The 14,830-nt window shown below is 51.9% G+C and overlaps 1 long non-coding RNA gene across 1 annotated transcript; it reads right to left on the bottom strand.

The window, feature by feature from the left end:
- Positions 1-4,162: 4,162 nt before the first annotated feature.
- Positions 4,163-5,955, bottom strand: LOC130685070 (uncharacterized). The gene is made up of 3 exons (XR_008999507.1): positions 5,880-5,955; positions 5,260-5,325; positions 4,163-4,720 (listed from the first exon to the last, which is right to left on the bottom strand). It is a non-coding gene; the product is annotated as an uncharacterized LOC130685070 (long non-coding RNA).
- Between the last annotated feature and the right edge of the window lie 8,875 nt (positions 5,956-14,830).

The following is a 14,830-nucleotide window of genomic DNA, read 5'->3' as shown; positions in this document are numbered from 1 at the left end:
GTTGTTAAATGTTTTACACATATTATCTCATTTAATCCTCACAACAGCTCTTTCCAGTAGGCATTATTATCAACCCATTTTGCAGATGAAAAAATTGAGGCATGTGGCAGTTACCCTTGACCACACAGCTAATAGGAAGTTAATAGCTCTTCTAGCTCTGGAGACTTTGTTCTTAGCCACGAGGTTCAACTCCTTGGGATGAGTGGCTTAACATATTCTACCCAAGAGAAAGAAAAGCAACGAGAAGACCATGATGTCCAAGCCAGGGATGCTGGAATGGCTGCCTAATGGCAAAACGATGAGAGAGAATTGAGGCTGCTGTAGGGGGGTACAGATGGGGACCATCAAGGACTTTTGTGCAATTTGCCTGCATCCTGTGCAGAGTAACTCTCCCTCATTACAATATCAAACCTTCAATAAAATCACATCACTCACTAAGGAAACATCCAAAATACATAAAGAGCTCACACACGTCAACACCCAAAAAGCAAATAACCCGATTAAAAAATGGGCAGAGGATCTGAACAGACGCTTCTCCAAAGAAGAAACTCAGATGGTCAACAGGCACATGAAAAGATGCTCCACATCACTAATCATCAGGGAAATGCAAATTAAAACTGCAGTGGGATATCACCTCACACCAGTTAGGACGGCCACCATCCAAAAGACAAGGAGCAACAAATGCTGGCGAGAATGCAGAGAAAGGGGAAGCCTCCTACACTGTTGGCGGGAACGTAAACTAGTTCAATCCTTGTGGAAAGCACAGAGGTCCCTCAAAAAACTATTTTTAAAAATAGAAATAGCATTTGACCCAGTCATTCCATTCCTAGGAATTTACCCAAAGAAAACAAGATTCCTGATTCAAAAAGATAGATGCACCCCTATGTTTAGCACAGCACTATTTACAATAGTCAAGACATGGAAGCAACGAAAGTGTCCATCAGCAGATGAATGGATAAAGAAGATGTGGTACATATACACAATGGAATATTATTCAGCCATAAGAAGAAAACAAATCCTACCATTTGCAACAACATGGATGGAGCTAGAGGGTATTATGCTCAGTAAAATAAGCCAGGTGGAGAAAGACAAGTACCAAATGATTTCACTCATATGTGGAGTATAAAACAAGGCTGAACTGAAGGAGCAAAACAGCAGCAGACTCACAGACTCCAAGAAAGGAATAGCAACCAAAGGGGAGGGATGTGGGAGGGCGGGTGGGGAGGGAGGGAGAAGGGGGTTGAGGGGCATTATGATTAGCACACATAATGTAGGGGGGTCACAGGGAAGGCAGTATAGCGCCCCCCAAGTAGTGACTCCATAGCATCTTCCTACGCTGATGGACAGTTACTGCAATGGAGTGGCGGGGGGGAACTTGATAATATGGGTGTGTGTTGTAACCACAATGTTGCTCATGTGAAACCTTCATAAGATTGTATATCAATGATACCTTAATAAAAAAACAAAAAACCCCCACATTACTCACTATTGACTATGGAGTTGTTTTTGGCATGTGGAAGGATGTTTCAAGCCCCTGAGAACTCCTTCCAGGTGAGTGCCAGATTGAGAAGAGCTATTTCAGGAGCTCAGTCACATTTGGGAGGCACAAGCTCAGAGAGGGTAAGTTATTTCCCTGAGGTCACCCAGCAAGTAGATAGTAGAGTCTGGATTTGAACTCAGGTTGGCCTGCTGTCAAAGGCCACTCTATAACCTGAGTGGCTGGCTTAAAGTCTTCTACACCTCCTTGAGAAGTGTCCGGTCTGAGAAGCATAAATTGAGATCCCTGAGAATTTCTGGATGTGCTTGAGGGAGGGTGGGCAGGGGCTTTCCCAGGAGTCTGTCACAAGTCAAGGCCCCAGGGGGACCTGTCCCCAGGCTTGGAGCAGCTGACCATCCTCGCCCCCCACCCCGCCCTGCCCTGCCAGCTTCCTCTAGGCTCTAGTGGCCAGGCTGATACCAACAGGCCATCAGTGGTCATGACAGCAATGTTCATTGGTCAGCTTGCTGTGCTGCTGACCCCAGGCCTGCAGGCCTCACACAGACACAGAAAACTCAAAAGAAAATCCACAAGGTCCAGAAGCTCAGGGGTTTTCTGTTCCCCTCGAGGTGTCTCCCTGCCTGTGCTTCTCTTTGTCCAGGCCACTCTTTTTCTCGAAAGCTCTTAACGTTTTCTCTCTGCAGTCTGACTTGCTTTCCCTCTCCTACCTCTCTGACTCCGTTTCCTGCTTCTTCCTCTTTGTATCTGATCCTCTCTGTTCTTCTGTTGCTTTCTGTCTCTGGTCTCCTCCTCTCTGCCCCTTTCTCGTTCTCTTTCTCCCAAGCCCCTCTGCTCCCTTCCCCTTGGCCCTGTCCTTCCCCCTCTCCTTGCCCCACTTTTCCTCTCCCCTCCTTGTCCTCTCCTCCCTCCCCTGTCCCTGTCCTCATGCACGGAGACCCAGCTGGCCTCTTGGAGACACAAGGCTCCCCAGGGGCCCAGCAGGAAGTGCAGTTCCCCCTCTGACCCTGTCAGCTGGCCATGGTGGTCACAGCCTGCCTCCTACCAGTCCACTGGGCAGCCTGTGCAGGCTCCCTGTGGCTCAGGACAGGGCAGCTCACTTTGGAGGGGCTCTGAGGACAGCCTTTAGCAGGGGGGTGGAGAGTGGGTGAGCGGGGGAGGAGACTCCAGGTTCACTGGGCACCTGCTGGGTGTGTCACTGCACGGGGTGGGGGTGGGGGAGGAGAGTGTGAAAAGCCTCAGTCCCCTTCCTGGAAGACACAAGGACACATAAGGGCCAGGAGCTGGCGGGTGGAGAGGGGCGAGGATGGAAGCTGGTGGGGAGAGCAAGGTCTCTGCAGAGGCTGGGACTTCAGGGCCGGCCTGGGGGGTAAGAACCACCCCTTCAGCTCTTCATATAATTTTACATACACTGGATGTTAGAAAGTGTCCAGGGGTCAGAGTCAGAGGTCTGGCTTCCAATTCCACTTCCACCTTCCTTGCTGCATGCAGGACCTGGGACATGTCACGTACCTCCTCCTAGCCCATTTCTTCATGTATGAAGTACATGTCCAAGTGCCACTTATGTAGTGTTTCAGAGTGGATGGGGGAGTAAAGGAGCTAGAGATAGGAAAGGGAACCCACATTTGCTGCTCTGTTGCTGCTGTAACAAATGACCATGAACTTGACTTAAAACCACGTGCTTTGTTATCTTACAGTTCTGGAGGTCAAAGTCCAACACTGGTCTCACGGCACTAAAATCAAAGTGGCAGCAGGACTGTGTTCCTCCTGGAGGCTCTGGGGAAAACCCATTTCTCTGCCCAGGTCCAGCTTCTGGAGGCCTCCCACATTCACTGGCTTGCGGCCCCTTCCCCCTCCACCTTCAAAGCTTGCAGCAGGGCCTCTATCTGACCCTTCTTCCGCAGTCACTTAGAGGACTGACTTCCCTTCCACCTTCTGGCTTCCCAGTTTAAGGGCCCTTGTGGCTAATGGGCCCCCCCAGGTAATCCAGGATAACCTCCCTACTGAAGGTCAACTGATAAGCAAATATATTTCCCATTTGCCATGTAAACTAACTATTCAGAGGTTCCAGGGATTAGGACATGGCCATCTTTGGGGGGTCATTTTTCTGCCTGTCACATCCTGGAAGTGGGAGATTCAACATGCCCCATCTCATTTAAATCTTCCCAACAGCCCTGGGATCCCATTTTATAGATGAGGAGATTGAGGTCAAGATGGCACCAACATTAAGTGGTGGAGCTGAAATTTGAATCCTGCTCTGTCTGACCTCACCTCATCACAATGCTTTGAAATCCTCCAGACGCTGTAGGAGACTGAGAAGCTATTTCATTTATTCAGCACGTTTGTGGAGACCTCATGATGTGCAAAGCAAAATGCTTAGTGCTCTGGAGGGATGCACAGAGGCATAAAATGTAGCTCTGCCTCCAGAAGAATTTATAATCTGTTGAGGAGGGGAGACCACATACCCACATGCAGAGAGGGGGATGGGAGAGAGGCAGGCTGAGAGGGCTACAGGCTGGTCTCTTGGCTGCTGATTAGGACCCTGGTGTTGGCTCAAAGCCCAACTCTGCCTCTTTCTAGGTGTATGTCGTAGTGAACCTGTGTCTTTTCATCTGTAAAATGGGAATAACCATATTAACTGTTTCACAGAATTGTCATGAGGACTAAGTTGATGTTTATAAAACATTAAGCAGGTGCCCAGCACATAGTAAGAACTCAATAAAAGCAGCCGCTGTATGACTGTTATCATTATCAGGGTTTTGATCAGATTCAGGGAGAAGACAGCAAGATGAATGGCACTGGATGCTTGCAAACATTGTTTTTGACAGGAAGGTAAACAAGCAAACAGGGAATGGAAAGGCCACGGTTGGAGTTCTTGGTTGTGTCCAAACGGCAAGGAACCAGGAGCCGGTCACTTCTTCGCTAAGTACCTTGGTCTCTTCATCCTTAAACAAGATAGCAGAGCCTGCAGCTGCTGGGCTTGTAGGAAGCTCAGATGCGTCAGGGCTGCGAGAGCATTTTGCAGGTTGTAAAGAGCCATCGGATGGCAGAGCTCGTCTTCATCATTTTCCCAGGAGCTGTCGGCAGGTGGGGTGACAGGTGAGTCTCCGGGAGGAGTCACTGAGATAATGCCTTGGTGAGTCTGCATAAATGGTCACTGTCATACTGGCCCAGCAGCACTCCAGGGCCACAGAGCGACTGTTGTCCGAGGCTCAGGTGATGTGCCTGTGGAGTGGGGGTCAGGGTCTGGGTCGGGACCTGGACTTCTGACCCCTGACCCAGCATGGCCGCTGCTTCTTCACCTGCCCCCTACCACTGCAGGGGTAACCTGAGCAAGCTGGCCTGCATCTCAGAGCAGGCCTGGCGCAGGTCATCCTAAAACCTTACTGCCAGGAGGACTCAAGAGGTCGGCTAATACTGCCGGTTTTCAATGTATCTGTTTATTAGTAGCAAACCGGTCTCCAAAGGACACATAAAAGTGGAAACTCCTCACTGTGGTCTCCGAGGCTGCTCCTGACCTGGCCTGTGTCAACCTGTCCAGCTTCCTGTCCCCTGGCCCTGCTCCATACCCACCCTCCACAGCCCCATGGCCTTGGGAGGCAGAGTGTGTTTTCCTCATGCAGCAGGTTCATTCTGCCTCTGGGCCTTTGTTCGTGCTCTTCCCTCCCCCAGGGCAGTGTGCCCGCTGCTTAAAAGCAGGGCCTCTGAAGTCCCAGTACTGGCCCCTGCACTTACCTACTGTGCGCCCTGGACAGGTTACTTACTTTCTCTGGGCTTTGGCCTCTCATCTGTGACATGGGTGTGTGATGGTAGTCGAACTGCAGGGTTGTCTGAGGAGTAAATAGAAGTCCCCCTAGACCTACAGCCCCTGGCCATGTACTCCAAGCTACCTACTCGGCTCACACCCGGCTGCCCAGCACAGGTGCAGCCCCTCGCAGCGGCCTTCTCTGATACCCCACATCTCACTGCCTGCCCTGCCCTCACTTCCCCATCAATGACTCATATGGGGAGTCTTCCCAGTGCCAGGCTAGTCTGGGCATCACGAGGAGACTCCGCAACCAGGCAGGGCCCTCCTCTGGGAAGCTCTGAAGACAGGAGCCCAGCCTCCATGGTGGGAAGCCCCGGGAATTTGTTCTCCAACATTCTAGGGCTCTCTGGGGCCTCTTGCTCCAAGGCCTAAGGGGCAGGCCTCAGCCTACCAGCGCCCAGGTAGCCCTGCGCATACTGGGGGGCTGTCCCAGAGCACACAGGTGGGCACTAGCAGCTGCAGGCTCTGCGGGAGTCCAGGCTGGGGGCGGGGGGAGGGGATCTGGGCTTGGCCTTGATTTCGTTCCTCTGGATCTGCCCCTGGCCTCTGGACTCAGGAATGCAGAGCATTTCTTACCACCACTGAGAAGGAAGGGGCCCAGGCCTCCTCTCCCAAGCCCTAGAAGGATCCAAATTGTTTGCTAAAACCACAGCCCAGGAGAGGTCTGAGGGGAAATGGAGGTCTGGGCGTGGGGTCAGAGCTCCAGGCTCTGATGACCCTGTTGGGGAGGAGGGGCCTGCCCTTAAAAAGGAAAATTGTCCATGGGGAGGATGGCTGGAGGGCAGGCGGAACGGAGCTCTCCTCCCACAGCCACAGCCTGGCTCCCTCCTCCCTCAGGGTGTGGGCAGCCTTGTTCTCTGGACACTGACCTCCCAGCCCGGGCCCCTTCGCATCCCAGTTCCGGTGCCATCCTTTATTCCCAGACCTTGCTTGTCAAATGCTTTGTCTAGGGGCCCCTACTGGCCAGGCCGAGTCTCAGATAATCCGTCCAGTGACTACTATGTTCCAGGCACCACACCTACTAGGCTACCCTGGGAGAGGGACCATGTGCCTCCTGAGGCCAGGGGCTTCTCTTGACCTTTTGCTATGTCCCCAGCGCTCCCTCAGCTGGTCAGAGGAGCAAGATCTGGCATGGCTTGCCCGGCTTTCCCAGCACCTCCAGACCCTCTCTGCTCCCCAGACACCTCACGCTTTGTCCCAGTGCTTCACTTGGTGTTTGCTCAGCTGCCCGAGGGCACTGCACTCCCCCTCCACCCTGCCCACAGCCAAGGTCAGTGCACCAGCCTCCCTGCAGACCTGGGCTGACAAAGACTCCAGCTGAGGGGTACCTGACCCTCTAGGTGATTCCTGGACTGATGCTCCTGTGCCCGCCATGACTCCATTCTGAGTGGCCTCCCAAATACAGACCCTGAAGTCCAATTCGGCGTTCAAACAGAGAAACAGAGCTGTGAGGAATGGGTTTATGCAGCTGTGGGGGCTGACTAGGCGAGCCTGAAATCTACAAGGCGGGCCCTCAGCAAGGACAGGCGGACACTCAACCCAGGCTGAAGCTGCTGTCTGCAGGGGGAATTTCTTCCCTTCTCCAGATCCTTAACTTAGTCACCTGCAAAGTCTCTTGCCAATAAGGTAACATTCACAGGTTCTGGGGATCAGGATGTGGACACCTTTGGGAGGCTTTATTCTGCCCACCCCAGCCCCTAGGGGCCACCATCCTAACCCACTCATCCATTCTCTCATTCTCCATGTGGCCCACCTACACTTAGGCCTGTACTGAGGGCTGGGGGCAGAGAGTGAGGTAGCAGGTGGTGCTGCCCTTGAGGGAGCCCCAGGCAGCCACAGAAACAGACTGTGGTAGAGAAACAAATGACTTCACGGAGGTCAGGGTTCAAAGGACTTGGGTGACCTGGTGGGGGATAAGAGCTGGGAAGGGAGGAAGGGAAGGCTGGCTTGTATGGAGGGAATAGAGTGTCTTGTGGGGACTCTCCTCCTGGAGACCTGTGGGGACAGTGGCCCTGCGAGCTGAGTGTGATCAGTCCCATTTCCCAAAGCTGGACACTGAGGCTCAGAAAAGGCCGATAATTTCATCATTTGCCAGGATCCCAACCTGAAGGCGGCAGTGCTGGGGACTTAGGGTTAGAAACTATGTTCTCTGCAGTCAGACTTATGCTAACCCTTTATGCCAGGCGGGGAGGGAGTCATGTTATATTGAAACAAGCACAGATCTACTAGGGAGTGGAATGCAAAATTTATACGGTTTCTTAAACAACGAAGATCTGAGAAGCTGTTGAACGGACCTCTGGTTCATCTCCTCTACCCACTCACTCCTCTTCTCCCTCCCTATCCCACGTGCTCCCTGGCTGCCTATGTAGTCAGGAGCTGTGCTGCTCCAAGGCGCCCAGGGTCACTTTCACAAGCTTCCTCTAATTGCTAAGTGCTAGGGACACAAGAGAGGACAGCCAGGGTGGCCCATAAACGCAGACCCTAGGTGCAGAAGCCAGGTTCCACCACTTAAAGCTGGTGAACTGGGGCAAGTCTCCTTTCTTCTATCACATTAGGGTAATTCCCCACCCTCATTCCTGGCCAAAGGCCTTTGGCTCAGGAGTTACAAAGGCCCAGTTACTTAACCTCCTGCTGCAGTTAGCCACATCATTAGCCCTTCAAGAAAAAGCTCTAGGAAAGTAGCAACTGTGTCTGCCTGTTTGCAACAGTGTCCCCAGTGTCTTGCACAGGGTCTGGCACACAGTAGGGGCACAAGTACTCCCTTTCCTTCCAACAACACACATTGATCAGTCTACAGTGTGGTGGTCACGAGCTAGGCTGAGAATCAGGCATACCTTTCTTTACAGCTGAGGAAAGGGAGAATCAGAGGGGTTAGGTGATTTTCCCAACGTCACTAAGAAGGTAACTGACTAAACGACTATTTGGACCTAGTTCTTCAACCTGATTCTGTCCACTTGACCCAAGCATCGAAGTGTGCAGGTGTGGAGGCAAGGAAGTGGCGCGGCCTGTCGGGGAGGCGGCCAGAACAGAAGGAGATGAACTTGGAGAGATTGACTGGGCCTGGGACATTGTGAGCATCAAAGGTCAGGCGAGGGACCAGTGAGGATTTGACCTTCATCCTCTGGGCCACAGGGACTGGAATTTTGTTCCTGCTTTGGGCCCTTGTAAAACTAAAGTGGCGCGAAGCAGAGGGCTTATCACAAGCACTCAGTTTTCTCACCTGGAAAATGGCACAAATATATTGGTAAGCGTTCATAATCCCAGTGGAAAAAGTCGGAGCTTTGGAGTCAAACATATATGGGTTAAAAATCCCAGGGCTGCCCCTGCATAGTTGGGGATCGTGTCAAAGGATGAAATTATTTGCCTTTTCTGAGCCTCAGTGTCCAGGCCAGTGTGCAGCTCCAAAGGAACTAAGTTAGGTGAAGCACCAGCACAATATAAGGACCTGACCATGATAGCTGCTAATATGATTATTAACATATTATTATTATGATCATTAGCAGGGCTCCCAGGGGTTCTGCGGGCCCATTTCTCCCCACAGAACTTGGAGCCCTTTGCTTCTGGTTTCCCACATGTCTGTGCATGTTCTGAAAGCTTGGGCTTAGAATAGTCACTGCTGAACCCCATGATTGTATCCTACTGAGCAGCATGAGCAAAATACTAGCTGGGAGGCAGGAGACCCAGGGCCTAGCCCCAACTCTGCCCTGACTTGCTGCACTGTCTTTCATGATCAGTCCTCTCTCTGGGCTTCCAACCAGGAAAGTAGACCAGATGCTTCTTGCTCTCTAACCCTGGCATTAAGGACTGGAGATGGAAATCCAGTATTGGGCCCAAATCCTGGCACCTGCAAGGTCCAAGACAGAATAGGGCCAGGGAGTGGATTCCCACCAGGTCCCAGGTACCCAATCCTGCAGCCAATTATAAGGAGTCCCCATGTAATACATCAGGGCAGGCGGGACAGACTTAGCAAATAAAATTATAGGATATGTGGTTAAATTTGGATTTCAGACAAATAGATTTTTTACTGTAAGTATGTCCCAAATATTGTATGGGGCAAACCTAAACTAAAAGGCTATTTGTTCTTTATCTGAAGTTCAAATCATTGAAATTTAATTGAGCATCCTGTATTTTATCTGGAAACCCAAAACGCAGGGCAAATTAAGAAAAGGAGGAAACGCTGTACGTGCTAATATGAAATGCTCTCAAAGATCTGTTAAGGGAAAAAGCAAAGTGAAGGACAGTGTGGAGAATATGCTTCCCTGCATGAAAGAGGGGAAGAAAAGACACAGCAAGGGCATTTACAGAAGCACCTGGAAGCACAGGCTGCTTCTGGGGGGAGGCCCTGGACAGCAGGAACTGAGGGTTGGGGGCCTTGCACTGTGCCCCTTGGTACCTTTTGAATTTTGTGTCATGTGAATACTTTATCCAGGCAAAAATAAATAAATAAGTAACATAATCAGGCAGTTTTGCTCTGACCCAGCTCCCTGTACCCTTAACCTCCTGCATTCTAGAAATACTCCAGGGCTGTGTTATCCTTATCGAAATTCCTTCAAGCCTTTTGACTCCTGTCTCAGCCTGTCTGCCGCATCCCCCAGACTGCAGGAGTGGGGTGAGTCACAGCCAACCCTGGCCAGCTGGTTGCCATCGGCAGGTCTTCCTGGGGAAAAGCCTGTTCCAGCTTTGGCCCCCATTTCTGGGAAGACTCTGGGGCCCATTTCCAATCTTTCTCTCCCTTTAGATTGTCATTCAAGTGAATTCAACCTCTATTTATTGAGTGTGCCAGGCACTGTGCTAGGAATAATGAAAATCAACAAGTCTGACAGGGAGGGATTACTAGAACAAGGGGAGAAGTGTGCAGGACAGGGGAGTAACTCTGTGTGTGTGTTTGCAGGGACATGGCATCTGGGAAGGCTTCCTGGAGGAGATGGCCCCTCGGAAGTAAAGTGCTCACCTGAGCAAAGCCAGGGCCTTTGGGGATTTATCAGTGGGTCTTTATTGAGCACAGTAATGTGTAGAGCTCAGTGCCAACAGCAGGGCTGAAGGCAAAAGAAGAAGGTGCAAACATGGGGGTCTTCCCTCAAAGAACTAGTCATGCAGGGGAGAAAATAGCACGTCTCATAGAAATCTGCAGGAACCACTCTAGCGGGATGTGCTTCATTACCACATCCAGAGGGACAGGCAGGACTGCTAATGGGGCCAGGGGATGGGTATCCAATTAGCGTAGGAAGGGCCTTTACACATCCTTACATCTCACCCACATTTCAGGCAAGGCATTAGACCCAGAGAAGGACAGGTAATTGTCCAGGTCACACAGCAAGTCAGCAACAAAGCTAGGCCCAGAACTTAGGCCCCTTGGGCACTCTACACAGCCCCCACCGCTACCCACAGGAGCTCAAGCCACCATCAGGGAAGGCCTCCAGAAACAGGGATTGCTAGGCACTCTGACCCCAGGCAGTCCTCTGGCAGGTGGCACAGATGGGTGGCACAAAGTGCTGTCTGAGGAAGGGACCTGCCTACTTTGCAACCTGGAGTGACTATGGCCTGATGGGGCTCAGCTCACAGCAGTCTGCCAAGGCAATCTGGGGAGGGGAGGGCCACCTGATAATGGTTATGTTGTGTAATCCTCCCAGTGGACCTGGATATAGGAATCATGCCTGTTTACAGGTAAGCAAATGAAGGCTTAGGGAAGTGAAGTGACTTGCCCAAGGTCCTTTAAGCAGTGATGACCCAGCATAGCACCACTGTGCAGTCCCCAGGAGACCAGTCTGCCTGCATTTGGGAAGTCGACAACTCTCCCGCTAAAACATACATGCTTTTCCTCCAGACATTCCTGACCAGGTACCTCAAACCCTGCCATGAACTCTCTTCCTGGTTACCACAAACATCCCCTTCAGAGGAGCAGGTAACCTCTGAAGACATTATCAGCCATTTATATTTGAGTATAAATAGTTATCAGACCCTGAGACTGGAGCTGAATGCAGGGCCCTGACCAATATGACACATGACAGGTGAGAGAGAAGAGGTCCCTGGGCTTGGGTTGTGCCCTTGGAGTGGCTGGGTGGGGCTTCCCTGAAGCACCTGGGCCTGGGGCCCTGTGTCCAGGTGGCACTGGGGAGGGAGGTGCCCACGGGTGGAGGTGCAATGTGATGTGGAAAGAGCTCAACTTCATTCAGGTTCTAACTTGATCTCTACCACCTCCTACCTGCATGGTCCCAGGCAAGCCACTCACCTCCCTGAGGCTCCCAAACTCACCCGCACAATGGAGATACTAGAACTGTATCTACCTTGCAGGTGGGGGGGTGCACGGGAAGATGCTCCATCCCAGGGTTCTCAAACTTGGGGGAGCATTAGAATCCCCTGGAAGGCTTCTTAAAACCCAGATTGCTTGATCTCACCCCAGTTTCTGCTTTAGTTAGTCTGGGAGGGGTTTCACTAACAACTAACTATCTAAGTGCCCTAACAAGCTCGCTGGTGGTCCTCATGCTGCATGTGCTGGGATATGTATCTGTGTATGTGTATACGTGCATTCTGAATATGCCAGGTACTCTCTGCTCAGTGCTCCCCACAAGTCTATGAAGCAGGTTATCAAAACTCCCATTTTACAGGTATGAGGCAGACAGAATAATGGCCCCTAAAGATGTCCATATTCCAATCCTCAGAGCCTATGACTGTTACCTTACATGGCCAAAAGGACTTGACACATGTGATGTGATAAGGATGTTCAGATGGGGAGATAATACTGGATTATCCAAGTAGGCCTGGTGTAATCACAAGGGCCCTAAGAACAGGGAGGCAGAGGGTCAGTGTTAACCTCTCCAGGCTGCTGTCACAAAATACCATGGACTGAATGGTTTGTAAACAACAGAAGTTTATTTCTCACCATTCTGGAAGCTGGGAGTCCAAGAATAAGATGTCAGCATGGTCACTTTCTGCTGAGAGCCCTCTTCCTGGCTTACAACTGATGTCTTCTTGCTGTGTCCCCACATGGCGGAAGGGACAAGGGAGCTCTCCAGAACCTCTTATAGGGACACTAATCTCATGACCTAATCACCTCCCGAAGCCCCCACCTCCGAGTACGATCATCTCTGGGGGTTAGGATTTCAAAATAGAATTTTGTGGGGGACACAAACATTCAGATCACAGCAGTTAGAGTTAGAAAGGAGATGTTAACATGCAAGCAGGTGTGGCAGTGATGTGCTTCAGCGGCAGTGGGTGGGGCGACCAGCCAGGAAGGTGAGCAGCCTCCAGGGGCCAGGAAAGGCAAGGAAACCCAAGCCCACCTGGAACCTCCAGACAGAGCACAACCCTGCTGACACTTTGATTTTAGCCCCATAGGATTCATGTTGGACTTCTGACCTCCCTCATTGTAAGATAATGCATTTGTCTTATTGGAAACAACTAAATGTGTGGTCATTTGTTACAGGAGCTATAGAAAATTCCTCAAAACCTGAGGCTCAGAAGGGGCAGTGGTCGGGGTAGGGCTCAAATGTCATCTTCCTCTGCAGGAAATGTGCTCAGACTCCCAACCACAAAGCCTACTCAACAGCCAACCAGAGTCAGGAGCTGAAGGCACTAATGCCATTTTCCCCAAGGACAGAGATGACCCTGGGGTGAGCGAAGGGGAATTCTGCTGTTTTGAAAAGTCAGAAGTGTTATGGGAAAGAGGAATGTTTCTGGTGGCCCAGTGAAGCGTTTCCACATTTTGGGACTCTGATAAGAACTGGCTGCCTGGAGCTCTGCGCAGAGCAGCATCCTGAGGCTGAGTCCAGGCTCCCAGGGAAAGTGTGCGGTGCTCCACTGGCAATGCCTGATTTGGCCTTTGGGAGCCGAGCAGCAGGGCTTGCTGATCTGGGTTAGCTGAGTTCCCCAGGCCGGCCAGGACTAGCGCCAGTGGAAAGCTTCTGATTCACTTCCGGCCTCTCTTACCTACTCCCTGCTCTGGTCACAGCAGGCCTTCCTTTGGGGATCCACCCCTGCCCCATCCCGTGTGCTTAAGGCAGGACTGCCAATCACAGGGTCCTGCCCCTCCTACCCAGGGGCAGGCCTGTGACTCAAGCCCAGCAACCCGACTGGATTCCCCAGAATCTGAACCTTGATGAGAGACACGCCGCCGGCCTCTGATGGCCACATTCTGAACAGGTGGTCACAGACTCAGCCGCCAGAGAGGAAGTGGTGGTGCTGGGGCCCACACTGAAGTCTGTGAGACTCCTGAGCAGAGCTGGGCCACTCCCACGCTAACATCATCTCTGTAAGGACTAACAGCCAAAGGGAAATGGACCAACACAACCACCAGGGAAAGAAATGTCCCCAGGAGGCCCAGGCATTGAGCCTTCCTGCATTCCAGCGTTTGGCCAGCCAATCGTGTCCCAATAACCACCATCACCTCCATTTTCATTCTGCTCAATTATTCAGAGTCAGTTATTGTTTCTGTGGCTTGAAACAGAAGACCCCCAATCAACAGTACAGTTTCTCTAGAAGGAGGAGCCAACACCAACCATGGCTGCTCCACTCCAGAAAACCTCTCAGTGCTATGGGCTGAATGCTTGTGTTCCCCAGACTCATATGCTGAAGCCCTCTGGGATGGCATTTGGAGGCGGGGCCCCCAGGATGGGACTGGCACCCTCTGAAGAAGAGGGGAGAGCTAGCCACCTCTCTCCCCGCTGTGTAGGGGACACCCCAAGAAGACAGCCACCTGTGAACAAGGAGGAGGCTCAGACTTCCAGCCTGAAGAACTGTGAGAAACTGATGTCTGTTCACACCCCCGGGCTGTGGCATTCCATTATTAGTGGCCCACTCCAAGACAGGGGGCTGGGGCTCAGGCTGGTGGGAATACTGTGAGGCAGCTGGGGAACTGGGAGGGGGAGTCAAGGGGCCTGAAGCTGGTGGGCACAGGTCGGCAGTCCCACCCGGCCGTGGGACCTGGGCAGGTCCCTTCACTTCTGAACCTCCGTATCTGTGAAATGGGACAATGAGTCGACCAGCATATTACCTCGCCTGGGGAGCATGGAGATAATGCAGGTGAGGCACTTAGCAAGTGAGCTCCTCGCCTCTCCCCAGGGCCCACACCACGTGGAGTGACAGCAGATTAATGCAGCCAGCCACAGCAAAGGCCATCACCTCTATTCCTTTGTTTAATCTTCAGAATGGCCACAACTATCTTCAATCAACAGATGAGTCTCTGAGACACAGAGAGGTTAAAGAAGCCATCCCCAAGGTCACGCAGCAGGCCAGCAGGGGGTTGGGGCTAGAACTTTCCATCTGGGGCACTTTCCATGGACAGTGCCAGATCTTAGCCAGGACTCATGCTGCTTCTCCTGGGGAGAGGTCCAAATCCCTCCCTGCTGTTAAGATACCCTGACTGCAGATAACAGGGTCTCAAACCTGCCCCAAGAAGCATGCGAGTCCAGCTGGAGAGGAGGCACCCACATGGAAAAGGAAAATAAATTGTGAAGTGAATGCATGTGCAGCTGAAGCCCAGGGAGCCAGGGAGACTCTGGAGATGGGGAGGGCCCCTCTGCCTGGATTTC

This window comes from Manis pentadactyla, chromosome 10 (genome assembly GCF_030020395.1).
Source record: "Manis pentadactyla isolate mManPen7 chromosome 10, mManPen7.hap1, whole genome shotgun sequence".
NCBI classification, from domain to species: domain Eukaryota; kingdom Metazoa; phylum Chordata; class Mammalia; order Pholidota; family Manidae; genus Manis; species Manis pentadactyla.
This window is presented reverse-complemented; position numbering and strand designations above follow the sequence as displayed.